General features: G+C 38.0%; 1 pseudogene; it reads right to left on the bottom strand.

Annotated features, from left to right (window-relative positions):
- Positions 1 to 1,404: 1,404 nt before the first annotated feature.
- LOC133097480 (GTP-binding nuclear protein Ran-like) lies at positions 1,405 to 2,080 on the bottom strand (annotated as a pseudogene).
- Between the last annotated feature and the right edge of the window lie 13,142 nt (positions 2,081 to 15,222).

Raw genomic sequence — 15,222 nt, 5'->3', positions numbered from 1 at the left:
ATTTAAACCACATCCTTCTGTGCAATTTTTATTTCCCTGGAGTTTGATGGTCCATGTTTTTTTATCATTGGTAGAAGAAACCTATGCTTTCTAAATACCTCCTAGTCCTTACCTTTTCTATTTATTAATTATCTACTAAAAGTCAGTCTGATTTTTTTTTTTTAATTTGACCACACCATGCAGCTTGTGGGATCTTATTTCCCCAACCAGGGGTTGAACCTGTGCCCTCAGCAGTGAAAGCACAGAGCCTTAACCACTGGATGCCTGGACCGCCAGGGAATTACCAGTCTGATTTTTCTATTGCTATGGATATATCTATTCAGTGCTTTCAGCCTCATAGAACAAAAAACACAACTCAAACTGGACTAAATAATAACTGAAAATCCAAGATAGGATGGCTTTCAGAGTTGGTTGATCTGGTTGCCTCATGAATGGAGGGTAGCTACCTTCACTTAGGGGTACCTACTTCCTCATTCATGACTAGTGGAGACAGAGAGTTACTACCAGAAACCTTTCCAGTATAATAAGAAGAAACATTCTCAGATCACCCTCACAAATCTTTCCTGCTGCTTCAATGATCATTCTTGAGTCTGTCACTCAGGAGGAGATTTACTCTGATTGGCATATGCCAATAAGAGTCTGTTCCTAATGCTGGAGGTGAGGCCAGTGCCTTCTAAATCATATGAGCTAAATGGAAATCTAGAAACTTGGATATCAGGTTTCTCTTGGGAAAATAGAGGGATTTGTGAATTCTGGGTAGGCAACTAACCATACATTTTTAAAAGGATGGCTTTTTAGGTTTGGGGGTTTTACAATGATGTTTTAGAGTGTAGTTCTTTTTCCTTTATCTTACTTGGCATGCAACAGTCTATTTCAGTTTGAAGTCTTGTGTTTTCTTTCAGCTACAAAATTTTTCATATGTTATTTCTTTGATAATTTCTCTTCCATGATTTTTCTCTGTCTAGTCTTTAGGTCAGTTATCTCATTTGTATTTGCAAAGTAATGACAGCCTCTACTGAATCCCAAGTTTGTTTGCTTGTTTGTTTTTAGATATTTCAGATACAACTTGATTCTGATTCTAAATGAAAAAGAATGGAAATGACAGTAACAAACAAGATTTCACCACTGAATATTGTGATGTGACTGTAGCAGTCTTATATTTGAAACTCAAGAAGGAAACAGCTGTGTTCCCAAACAGCTAAATATGTAGGTCCGAAAAAATGAAGGCATTTTGTTTAACTGCTACATTCACTCCAAAGCCCATTCATCTCCTTCAGCAACCCAAAGATTAAGCACATGTTCTGCTTAGCTATATAATAAAGTGGCAAACATGCTGCTCCACTGACATCACAGGACAGTTGCCTATAAACTAGACTTCTGATGCTGGGCTCCAGCTTCATTTTCTCACAAGTCATCATCTTCATCCAAGAGAGCAGTTGTCTGAAAAACCTCTAGCTCATGCTCACACTGCACTGCCAAGGCTGGGTCCGTGACCACCTCTGGTGGGTCAAGAGCAGGCATGGTGATGAACTCCAAGTTAGAGTCTTTGATCAGTTTCAGAAGAAGGGCTTTTCAAAGTTGTAGTTACTTTTGGCGGAAATGTCGTAATGCTGAGGATTCTTCTTTTGGTGGAAGACAATTGATTTTGCTTTAACTTTTCTGTCCTTAACATCCATTTTGTTGTCACACAACACAATGGGGATGGTTTCACATACTTGTACCAGATCTCTATGCCCATGAGGCACATTCTTGTAACTCTTGATGTTACATCAAACATTATAATGATACACTGAGCTTGGATATAATAGCCATCTCTCAGTCTACCAAATTTCTCCTGACCAGCTGTATTCCATACATTGAACTTAATAGGTCCTCTGTTGGTATGGAACACAATGGGATGGGCCTCAACACCCAAGGTAGCTATATACTTCTCAAATTCACCAGTGAGATGACATTCCTCAAATGTAGTTTTTCCAGTACCGCCATCACCAACCAATACATGTTTGAACTGAACTTGGGGTTCTCCTTGGGCAGCCATCCTGATGTTAATTCCAGAAGCCTCTCCACATCCGTCTGACTGAGGGCTCTGAATCCCAAGTTTTGATCCTTAGTTTCAATAAATATATTCATCTTTTCATTAACTTACTCATTGAATTATTTATTGAAACTTTATTAAATATTATAAAACAGGCACTGAGCTATGTGGTAAAGATACAAATATAAGTAAGATATTTTCCCTGCTCTTAAAGGACACCTGTCTAGTGGGGAAGATACACTGATGTATACAGTGTTGTAGTTGAAATATGTGCAGAATAGAATTGGAGTCCAAAGAGGAAATAGACTATTTAATTGGATAGCGGACAGAAAAGACTTCATAGAGAAGGTGATACTTAAGCTGCATCTTGAAAGATGAGCAAATACTCATCAGGTCAGTGGTGGGCAAGGAGTCAGGGCTTTCCAGGCAGGAGAAGCAAATGATGTTCTCAGAGAAATTTCAAGAAGTTTGAAAGGGATTGTTTGTAGAACTGTGGTATAGAATGAGAAGGGAGAATTAAGTAGGACCCAAATCATGCAGGACCTTATATGCCAGACCACAGAGTTTGGACTTTATCCTGTAGGTAAAAGGGTTTTAATTAGCAGAGTGACATGGTCATAATTATGTGCTCAGATATACCACACTGGTTATGATGCAGAAAGTGGATGGAGACATTAGAGCCTGGGAAACCAGTTACATTGCTATCATTACATATCAAGTGAGGGATGATGATTACATGATCTTATAGATCAGAATATGTCACCCCAAAATATGCCACTCTGGCATAATGATTATTTTGAAGTGAAAGCAATTGAGAAAAAGAGCACAGGACGAGCTCTCTACCCTCTTACTATGTACCTGAAAGCAAGATAACAAATTCCCTTTGTGAAGATGTCCTCCTTCCCCTTTATATACCAGAGAGAGAATGGCAATCTTATCACCAGAGATGAGATGGCACTGAGTCTACTAACTTGTCATTATCCACTTTTAGCTTCCCATATATTTGCCTTTCTACAATTTGCCATCCCTAGAAGCTTAAAGTTCCTTTTCTTCATCTTGTCCCTTCTCTTTAAGTGTATCCTCCTTCATCCAAATGACACCAAAGCCTCCAAGATTAGCCATTTATTTGGAATTATTCTCTTCTTTCTATGAAGACCGCCACACCCTGCTCCGTGCCACATAAAAATTTTATCATCAGATAAATGTGCATGCTTTTTTTGCTGTTACTCTTTTGCTTGTCAGTTTATTTCTTACATCCAGCTGCAGAATCTAAGAGCGTAGAGGAGAGATTTCTTCCCCTCCAGTCTGAAGTCATAGAAAAAAGAATGAAGAAATATGAATGATGTGATAGAGGTTGCATTAATGAAGCTTGACTAGATGTGAATGAGGGGATGGAGTACAGAACTACCCAGAGTGACAATCGAGTTTCTGGTTGGGTAAATAGCTGGGCATTGATGTCATCCACTGAAGTATCAAACATAGCAGGAAGAGCAGCAAAACATTTCGAGAGAAGATAGTGTGGTTTTGATACCGGACAGGGCTCTTGGCCTTCCCCAATAAATAGAAATTGACTAGAGGCCAGAAAAGAAATTCAGGCAAGTTTTATTGGGGCCCCTGCTGCAGCAGTGGGGAGAGAAAAAAAGTAACAGGTTCTTGCTCTCTCCCTGAGGGGTAGCAAGCTCTTTCCTAATATGGGGTGAGGGTAGGGGTGTGTCCAGGAGTAGGGCCGGAGAGGCAGCTTCGGTGTTTTCCCACCCTTTTTGTTTTTCTCAACATCTTTATTGTAGAGTAATTGTTTTACAATGGTGTGTTAGTTTTTGCTTTATAACAAAGTGAATCAGCTACACATATACATATATCTCCATATCTCCTCCCTCTTGCATCTCCCTCCCATCCTGTCTATCCCACCCCTCTAGGTGGTCACAAAGCACCAAGCTGATCTCCCTGTGCTATGCAGCTGCTTCCCACTAGCTATCTATTTTACATTTGGTAGTGTATATATGTCCATGCCACTTTCTCACTTCGTCCCAGCTTACCCTTCCCACTCCCCCTGTCCTCAAGTCCATTCTCTACGTCTGCATCTTTATTCCTGTCCTGCCCCTACGTTCTTCAGAACCATTTATCTATTTCTTTATTTATTTACTTAGACTCCATACATATGTGTTAGCATACAGTATTTGTTTTTCTCTTTCTGACTTACTTCACTTTGTATGACAGACTCTAGGTCCATCCAGCTTACTACAAATAACTCAATTTCATTTCTTTTTATGGCTGAGTAATATTCCATTGTAAATAGAGCTGCAATGAACATTGTGGTACATGACTCTTTTTTTTTTTTTTTTTAAACATCTTTATTGAAGTATAATTGCTTTACAATGGTGTGTTACTTTCTGCTTTATAACAAAGTGAATCAGTTATACATATACATATGTTCCCATATCTCTTCCCTCTTGCATCTCCCTCCCTCCCACCCTCCCTATCCCACCCCTCTAGGTGGTCACAAAGCACCGAGCTGATCTCCCTGTGCTATGCGGCTGCTTCCCACTAGCTATCTATTTTACGTTTGGTAGTGTATATATGTCCATGACACTCTCTCACCCTGTCACATCTCACCCCTCCCCCTCCCCATATCCTCAAGTCCATTCTCTAGTAGGTCTGTGTCTTTATTCCCATCTTGCCACTAGGTTCTTCATGACCTTTTTTTTTTTCCCTTAGATTCCATATATATGTGTTAACATACTGTATTTCTTTTTCTCTTTCTGACTTACTTCACTCTGTATGACAGACTCTAACTCCATCCACCTCATTACAAATACCTCCATTTCATTTCTTTTTATGGCTGAGTAATATTCCATTGTATATATGTGCCACATCTTCTTTATCCATTCATCCGATGATGGACACCTAGGTTGCTTCCATGTCCTGGCTATTGTAAACAGGGCTGCAATGAATATTTTGGTACTTGACTCTTTCTGAATTATGGTTTTCTCAGGGTATATGCCCAGTAGTGGGATTGCTGGATCGTATGGTAGTTCTATTTTTAGTTTTTTAAGGAACCTCCATACTGTTCTCCATAGTGGCTGTATCAATTTACATTCCCACCAACAGTGCAAGAGTGTTCCCTTTTCTCCACACCCTCTCCAGCATTTATTGTTTCTAGATTTTTTGATGATGGCCATTCTGACCGGTGTGAGATGATACCTCATTGTAGTTTTGATTTGCATTTCTCTAATGATTAATGATGTTGAGCATTCTTTCATGTGTCTGTTGGCAATCTGTATATCTTCTTTGGAGAAATGTCTATTTAGGTCTTCTGCCCATTTTTGGATTGGGTTGTTCGTTTTTTTGTTATTGAGCTGCATGAGCTGCTTGTAAATCTTGGAGATTAATCCTTTGTCCGTTGCTTCATTTGCAAATATTTTCTCCCATTCTGAGGGTTGTCTTTTGGTCTTGTTTATGGTTTCCTTTGCTGTGCAAAAGCTTTTAAGTTTCATTAGGTCCCATTTGTTTATTTGTGTTTTTATTTCCATTTCTCTAGGACCTGGGTCAAAAAGGATCTTGCTGTGATTTATGTCATAGAGTGTTCTGCCTATGTTTTCCTCTAAGAGTTTGATAGTGTCTGGCCTTACACTTAGGTCTTTAATCCATTTTGAGTTTATTTTTGTGTATGGTGTCAGGGAGTGTTCTAATTTCATACTTTTACATGTACCTGTCCAATTTTCCCAGCACCACTTATTGAAGAGGCTGTCTTTTCTCCACTGTATATGCTTGCCTCCTTTATCAAAGATAAGGTGACCATATGTGCGTGGGCTTATCTCTGGGCTTTCTATCCTGTTCCATTGATCTATATTTCTGTTTTTGTGCCAGTACCAAACTGTCTTGATTACTGTAGCTTTGTAATATAGTCTGAAGTCAGGGAGCCTGATTCCTCCAGCTCCATTTTTCATTCTCAAGATTGCTTTGGCTATTCGGGGTCTTTTGTGTTTCCATACAAATTGTGAAATTTTTTGTTCTAGTTCTGTGAAAAATGCCAGTGGTAGTTTGATAGGGATTGCATTGAATCTGTAGATTGCTTTGGGTAGCAGAGTCATTTTCACAATGTTGATTCTTCCAATCCAAGAACATGGTATATCTCTCCATCTATTTGTATCATCTTTAATTTCTTTCATCAGTGTCCTATAATTTTCTGCATACAGGTCTTTTGTCTCCTTAGGTAGGTTTATTCCTAGATATTTTATTCTTTTTGTTGCAATGGTAAACGGGAGTGTTTTCTTAATTTCACTTTCAGATTTTTCATCATTAGTATACAGGAATGCAAGAGATTTCTGTGCATTAATTTTGTATCCTGCTACTTTACCAAATTCATTGATTAGCTCTAGTAGTTTTCTGGTAGCATCTTTTGGATTCTCTATGTATAGTATCATGTCATCTGCAAACAGTGACAGCTTTACTTCTTCTTTTCCGATTTGGATTCCTTTTATTTCTTTTTCTTCTCTGATTGCTGTGGCTAACACTTCCAAAACTATGTTGAATAATAGTGGTGAGAGTGGGCAACCTTGTCTTGTTCCTGATCTTAGTGGAAATGGTTTCAGTTTTTCACCATTGAGGACAATGTTGGCTGTGGGTTTGTCATATACGGCCTTTATTATGTTGAGGAAAGTTCCCTCTATGTCTACTTTCCGCAGGACTTTTATCATAAATGGGTGTTGAATTTTGTCGAAAGCTTTCTCTGCATCTATTGAGATGATCATATGCTTTTCTCCTTCAATTTGTTAATATGATGTATCACGTTGATTGATTTGCGTATATTGAAGAATCCTTGCATTCCTGGAATAAACCCCACTTGATCATGGTGTATAATCTTTTTAATGTGCTGTTGGATTCTGTTTGCTAGTATTTTGTTGAGGATTTTTGCATCTATGTTCATCAGTGATATTGGCCTGTAGTTTTCTTTCTTTGTGACATCTTTGTCTGGTTTTGGTATCAGGGTGATGTTGGCCTCGTAGAATGGGTTGGGGAGTGTTCCTCCCTCTGCAATATTTTGGAAGAGTTTGAGAAGGATAGGTGTTAGCTCTTTTCTAAATGTTTGATAGAATTCACCTGTGAAGCCATCTGGTCCTGGGCTTTTGTGTGTTGGAAGATTTTAAATCACAGTTTCAATTTCAGTGCTTGTGATTGGTCTGTTCATATTTTCTATTTCTTCTCTTTTTGAATTATGGGTTTTTCAGGGTATATGCCCAGTAGTTGGATTGCTGGGTCATATGGTAGTTCTATTTTTAGTTTTTCAAGGAACCTCCATACTGTTCTCCATAGTGGCTGTATCAATTTACATTCCCACCAGCAGTGTAAGAGGGTTCCCTTTTTCCAGATCCTCTCCAGCATTTATTGTCTGTAGATTTTTTGATGATGGCCATTCTGACTGGTGTGAGGTGATACCTCATTGTACTTTCGATTTGCATTTCTTTAATGATTAGTGATGTTGAGCATCCTTTCATGTGTTTGTTGGCAATCTGTATATCTGCTTTGGAGAAATGTCTATTTAGGTCTTCTGCCCATTTCTGGATTGGGTTGTTTTTTTTTTGATATTGAGCTGTATGAGCTGATGGTAAATTTTGGAGGTTAATCCTTTGTCAGTTGCTTCATTTGCAAATATTTTCTCCCATTCTGGGGGTTGTCTTTTCATCTTGTTTATGGTTTCCTTTGCTGTGCAAAAGCTTTTAAGTTTCATTAGGTCCCATTTGTTTATTTTTGTTTTTATTTCCATTTCTCTAGGACCTGGGTCAAAAAGGATCTTGCTGTGATTTATGTCATAGAGTGTTCTGCCTATGTTTTCCTTTAAGAGTTTGATAGTGTCTGGCCTTACACTTAGGTCTTTAATCCATTTTGAATTTATTTTTGTGTATGGTGTTAGGGAGTGTTCTAATTTCATTTTTTTACATGTAGCTGTCCAGTTTTCCCAGCACCACTTATTGAAGAGGCTGTCTTTTCTCCTTTGTATATTCTTGTCTCTTTTATAAAAAATAAAGTGACCATATGTGCGTGGGTTTATCTCTAGACTTTCTATCCTGTTCCATTGATCTATATTTATGTTTTTGTGCCAGTACCATACTGTCTAGATTACTGTAGCTTTGTAGTATAGTCTGAAGTCAGGGAGCCTGATTCCTCCAGCTCCATGTTTCTTTCTCAAGATTGCTTTGGCTATTCAGGGTTTTTTGTGTCCCCATACCAATTTTAAGATTTTTTGTTCTAGTTCTGTAAAAAGTGCCAATGATAATTTGATAGGAATTGCATTGAATCTGTAGATTGCTTTGGGTAGCAGAGTCATTTTCACAATGTTGATTCTTCCAATCCAAGAACATGGTATATCTCTCCATCTGTTTGTATCATCTTTAATTTCTTTCATCAGTGTCTTATAGTTTTCTGCATACAGGTCTTTTGTCTCCTTAGGTAGGTTTATTCCTAGGTATTTTATTCTTTTTGTTGCATTGGTAAATGGGACTGTTTCCTTAATTTCTCTTTCAGATTTTTCATCACTAGTGTATAGGAATGCAAGATATTCCTGTGCGTTAATTTTGTGTCCTGCTACTTTACCAAATTCATTGATTAGCTCTAGTAGTTTTCTAATAGCACCATTAGGATTCTCTATGTATAGTATCATGTCATCTGCAAACAGTGACAGCTTTACCTCTTCTTTTCTGATTTAGATTCCTTTTATTTCTTTTTCTTCTCTGATTGCCATGGCTAAAACTTCCAAAACTATGTTGAATAATAGCCTTGAGAGTGGACAACATTGTCTTGTTCCTGATCTCAGAGGAAATAGTTTCAGTTTTTCATGATTGAGAATGATGTAGGCTGTGGGTTTTTCATATATGGCCTTTATTATGTTGAGGTAAGTTCCCTCTATGCTTACTTTCTGGAGGGTTTTTATCATAAATGGGTGTTGAATTTTTTCAAAAGCTTTTTCTGCATCTATTGAGATGATCATATGATTTTTCTCCTTCAGTTTGTTAAAATAGCTTATCACATTGATTGATTTGTGTATATTGAAGAATCCTTGCATTCCTGGGATAAACCCCACTTGATCATGGTGTATGGTCCCTTTAATGTGCTGTTGGATTCTGTTTGCTAGTATTTGGTTGAGCATTTTTGCATCTATGTTTATCAGTGATATTGGTCTGTAGTTTTCTTTCTTTGTGACATCTTTGTCTGGTTTTGGTATCAGGCTGCTGTTGGCCTTGTATAATGAGTTTGGGAGTGTTCCTCTCTCTGCTATGTTTTGGAAGAGCTTGAGAAAGATAGGTGTTAGCTCTTCTCTAAATGTTTGATAGAATTCACCTGTGAAGCCATCTGGTCCTGGGATTTTCTTTGTTAGAAGATTTTTAATCACAGTCTCAATTTCAGTGCTTGTGATTGGTCTGTTTATATTTTCTATTTCTTCCTGGTTCAGTCTTGGAAAGTTATATTTTTCTGAGAATTTGTTCATTTCTTCCAGGTTGTCCATTTTATTGGCATATAGCTGCTCGTAGTAATCTCTCATAATCCTTTGTATTTCTGCAGTGTCAGTTGCTACTTCTCCTTTTTCATTTCTAATTCTATGGATTTGAGTCTTCTCCCGTTTTTTCCTTGATGAGTCTGGCTAATGGTTTATCAATTTTGTTTATCTTCTAAAAGAATCAGCTTTTAGTTATTGATCTTTGCTATTGTTTCCTTCATTTATTTTTCATTTATTTCTGATCTGATCTTTATGATTTCTTTCCTTCTGCTAACTTCGGGGTTTTTTTGTTCTTCTTTCTCTAATTGCTTTAGGTGTAATGTTAGGTTGTTTTTTGAGATGTTTCTTGTTTCTTGAGGTAGGATTGTATTGCTATAAACCTCTTAGAACTGCTTTTGCTGCATCACATATTTTTTGGGTTGTTGTGTTTTCATTGTCATTTGTTTCTAGGTATTTTTTGATTTCCTCTTTGATTTCTCCAGTGATCTCTTCGTTATTTAGTAACATATTGTTTAGCCTACATGTGTTTGTGATTTTCACGTTTCTTTTCCAAGTAATTAATTTCTAATCTCATAGCGTTCTGGTCAGAAAAGATGCTTGATATGATTTCAATTTTCTTAAATTTACTGAGGCTTGATTTGTGACCCAAGATGTGATCTATCCTGGAGAATGTTCTGTGTACACTTGAGAAGAAAGTATAATCTGCTGTTTTTGGATGGAAAGTACTATAAATATTAATTAAATCTATCTGGTCTATTGTGTCATTTAAAGCTTGTGATTCCTTATTAATTTTCTGTTTGAATGATCTGTCCATTGGTGTAAGTGACATGTTAAAGTTGCCCACTATTATTGTCTTACTCTCGATTTCCTCTTTTATAGCTGTTAGCAGTTGCCTTATGTATTGATATGCTCCTATGTTGGGTGCATATATATTTACAATTGTTATATCTTCTTCTTGGATTGATCCCTTGATCATTATGTAGTGTCCTTCCTTGTCTCTTGTAACATTCTTAATTTTAAAATCTATTTTATCTGATATGAGAATTGCTACTCCAGCTTTCTTTTGATTTCCATTTGCATGGAATATCTTTTTCCATCTCCTCACTTTCAGTCTGTATGTGTCCCTAGGTCTGAAGTGGGTCTCTTGTAGACAACATATATATGGGTCTTGTTTTTGTATCCATTCAGCCAGTCTATGTCTTTTGGTTGGAGCATTTAATCCATTTACATTTAAGGTAATTATCCATATGTATGTTCCTATTACCATTTTTTAAATTGTTTTGGGTTTGTTATTGTAGGTCTTTTTCTTCTCTTGTGTTTCCTACCTAGAGAAGTTCCTTTAGCGTTTGTTGTAAAGCTGGTTTGGTGGTGCTGAACTCTCTTAGCTTTTGCTTGTCTGAAAAGCTTTTGACTTCTTCATCAAATCTGAATGAGATCCTTGCTGGGTAGAGTAATCTTGGTTGTAGGTTTTTCCCTTTCATTACTTTAAATATGTCCTGCCACTCTCTTCTGGCTTGCAGAGTTTCTGCTGAAAGATCAGCTGTTAAGCTTATGAGGATTCCCTTGTATGTTATTTGTTGTTTTTCCCATACTGCTTTTAATATTTTTTCTTTGTATTTAATTTTTGGTAGTTTGATTAAAATGTGTCTTGGTGTGTTTTTCCTTGGATTTATCCTGTATGGGACTCTCTGTGCTTCCTGGGCTTTACTGACTATTTCCTTTCCCATATTGGGGAAATCTTCAACTATAATCTCTTCTCAGTCCCTTTCTTTTCTCTTCTTCTTCTCGGACCTCTATAATTCAGAAGTTGTTGCGTTTAATGTTGTCCCAGAAGTCTCTAAGACTGTCTTCAATTCTTTTCATTCTTTTTTCTTTATTCTGCTCTGCAGTAACTATTTCCACTATTTTATCTTCCGGGTCACTTATCCGTTCTTTTGCCTCAGTTCTTCTGCTATTGATTCCTTCTAGAGAATTTTTAATTTCATTTATTGTGTTGTTCATCATTGTTTGTTTGCTCTTTATTTCTTCTAGGTCCTTGTTAAATGCTTCTTGTATTTTCTCCATTCTATTTCCAAGATTTTGGACCAGCTTTACTATCATTACTCTGAATTCTTTTTCAGGTAGACTGCCTATTTCATCTTCATTTGTTTGGCCTGGTGGGTTTTTACCTTGCTCCTTCATCTGCTGTGTGTTTCTCTGTCTTCTCATTTTGCTTAACTTACTGTGTTTGGCATCTCCTTTTCTCAGGGTGCATGTTCGTAGTTCCCATTGTTTTTGTGGTCTGCCCCCAGTGGCTATGGTTGGTTTAGTGTCTTGTGTAGGCTTCCTGGTGGAGGGGGCTGGTGCCTGTGTTCTGTTGGGTGAGGCTGGATCTTGTCTTTCTGGTCAACAGGACCACAGCCGGTGGTGTGTTTTGGGGTAACTGTGACCCTATTATGATTCTAGGCAGTCTCTCTGCTAATGGGTGGTGTTGTGTTCTTATCTTGTTAGTTGTTTGGCATAGATTGTCCAGCACTGTAGCTTGCTGGTCATTGAGTGAAGTATTCTTACAGGAGAAAAGTACAAATAGACATAGACAAGAGAGGAAGGCCATGTGAAGTGGGAGACAGAGATTGTAGTAATATGTCTACAATCCAAGGAACATCAAAGATTGCTGGCTACCACTGTAAGCTAAAAGAAAAGCATGAAATGGATTCTTCCTCAGAACCTCCAGAAGGAACCAACCCTATAGTCACCTTCATTTCAGACTTCTAGTCTCCTGGACTGTGAGAATGAATTTCTCTTGTTTTAAGCTGCCTGGTACTTTTCCTGGTAATGTTAGGGGAGCCACTGACCAAAACCATGTGCCCTGGCCAGACACGATAGTAACCACTTGCATGAGTTATCTTACAACAGGAGGTCCTTGTAAGGAACTCAGAAACAACAAGCTACCACCAACTGGAAGAATTCAGGAAAGGTCAAAAGGAGAGAGGAGATGCTAGTCCATATGTCCTACCAACCTCCCAGAACCCTTCTCACTGGAAGCCATCTTGGCTGAGCCATGCACACACCACCAGGAAGACCTTGATTCAGAATGATTGGCCAGAGACAACACGGAAACTAACCCCATTACCATAAAACCGGAGACTGTGAGCCACATGGCAGAGCAGTTCTCCTGGGTTCCCTTACCTTGCTGCTCTCCACCCAGACACCCCTTCCCAATAAAGTCTCTTGCTTTGTCAGCACCTGTGTCTCCCTCCCGGGACAATTCATTTCTGAGTGTTAGACAAGAGCCCACTCTCAGGCCCTGGAATAGGTTCCCCTCCCTGTAACAGTAATTTGTTATGCCACCCTAGGAAACTAATGCATCTCTCTGTTGAGTTTTCTTTCTCTGCACTTGTCCCCCACAGCAATCAGAGTAATCCTTTTGGAACCCAAGTCAGATCATGCCATTGTTTTACTCAAAGCTCTCCAGTGACTCCCATCTTAGAGTAAAAGCCAAGGTCTGTTCAAGGACTTTCAAAGCCCTTGGCACTGGGGAGTGATGATCTTGTCCCAGCTACATTTCCAGCCACATCTCTTAACCAACCCTCTCATGACCCCTCCCAGCACCCACAGAACACAGAGCTCTAGCCACACTTAAGTGCTTCTGGAACTTGTTTCCCACCTGCTTAGAATGCTTTTCTCCCCAGGATGTTTCTGTTGGCTTATTTCCTTACCTCTGTCAACTCTCAAATATCACAGTATCATAAAGAGGCCTTCTCAGAACACCCTATCTAAAATAGTGTCACTCTTCTCTCTTCTCCTTACTCTGCACCTGACATCATGTACACTTACAGATAAATATGAATATGGACGTGGATATAGATTATGGACTTGTAATACAACTCGTCTCTCCCAATAGAATACAAATTCCCTGAAGACAGGAATTTTGTTTTGTTTGCTGCTGCATTCCCATTACCTATGTCTGAAATGTCATATCTGTGTGTTTTTGCCTGTCTTTTGACACATCACAATTACTTTGCGTTAAGGATATTTCTTTATGTCTCATCTCTTCTAGTGGATTGCAAGCTTCTTAAAGTTAGAAACTCTGTTTCAGTCATACCTGCCTCACTTTCTCCCTCTGCCTAACCTAAAAGAGTACTTTGTAGATAGTCAATGCTCAAGACATACTAATTTTTTGGACCACGTTTTTATAAAGTTTTTTTTTATCCATTGTTTTTTAGTATAAAAACTGTATAAACTAAAATTTGAATTTCTTGTTTTTTAAAGAGTTTTAAGGATAAGCTCTCCTAACGATCTTGGACTTTTATAAGTTCCTTTTGGGAAGAGAGCAATTCTATAAAATGTTGTAATCTAAATCATTCTTTAGTGAAAAACGATCTTATCCTCTTTGATATTTATTAAATATCAATAACATATGTAGTTCTTGGCATATTCGATTTTGCTTCTTTAAAAATGCCAGGTATGATGTAAGCCATGTATTGAAAGGACTATAAAAGATCATTAATCTGAACTTTCCTAGTTTTGAGATTTTTGTCACTTCCAACAGAGAGGTGTGGCATGGGCTAAAGTACCTTATCTAAATATATAAAGAAAAGTTTTTTCAGATTTTAACTAGCATCTCAGGGAAGTTGTTTGAACCATTTATGTAGTCCTCTAAGATAAGTATTTCTAAGTACCATACTTATAACTTCTTCAGGTCAATTTTCCAAAAATGAACCTGATATGTCAATTAAAAGCATTCTTATTTATTCACTAATCTAAGTCCCTGAGAATTTTCTGAAAGCAGGACTCTCACCTATCTAAAATAGAGGTGTCAGCAAGGCAAAGACTTGATTAAGGACATGGGCTCTCAAAATGATTTGTCCAAGGAGGATTCACAATGGCATAAAGAGTCTATAAATTTGTACTGGAAATTCAAAGTTTAAATAAACTTTATTTAAACAAACTTGCCTAAATCTGTATGAGTTTAAAATATAAGAAAAGTCAGGAAGGAGTCACCCTCTTTTTTTTATTTTACTTAATTTTTAGCTTAAAATGATGATAATTTGAGTAGTTACTTGTCTATAATATGAGTAAATATAATTTGAGTAATTCAGACCAAAGATGTTAGAGTGATATTGGGAGAAGTCAGATTCTAAGATCCTTGAAGGTAAAGAGGAGGTGTATGCTTTATTTACTTTGTGTCCTCTGGCCCCTGAACAATGCCTGGCACATATGAGGTGTTCACTAAATGTTGGCTGAAATAACCTGGGTTATAATCACCACTCATCAGAAAGCCAAGGCATCAATAATAGTCCCAGGTCAGGAAACCCCTTTGCTTCCTAAGGTATGCCAACTCAGCTCAGGCCCTTTCCCATAAAGCCCCCAGTGACTTCTCCTGTCTCTTCTCTAACCTCATTTAACCCTGACTGTCACTTCTCAAGTGAGCACTTGTGGTGTTTGTTCAGTTCTCTGCAAGAGCCCTTTATCTCAAGTCCTTTATCAATTTATCAACTCCTTCCAGAGGGCAAAGAGCATTTCCTATCTGCATTCAGTGAAACAAAAACTGTTAGCATCCTGTGGCTATAATCCCTTCACACTTGGATTGTGTAACTATTGATTGATTGTCTGAATGACAGCCTAAGAACAGCCTAGGAAGCTAAAGATCTTTGACCTTCCTAATTACACCTGGAGGAGGAGGGGGTGATTGTCTACAACTCATAAGTACCTA

The sequence above is a fragment of the Eubalaena glacialis genome, chromosome 9, assembly GCF_028564815.1.
Source record: "Eubalaena glacialis isolate mEubGla1 chromosome 9, mEubGla1.1.hap2.+ XY, whole genome shotgun sequence".
NCBI classification, from domain to species: Eukaryota; Metazoa; Chordata; class Mammalia; order Artiodactyla; family Balaenidae; genus Eubalaena; species Eubalaena glacialis.
The sequence above is the reverse complement of the archived record's forward strand: the minus strand, read 5'-3'. Positions and strand labels throughout refer to the sequence as shown.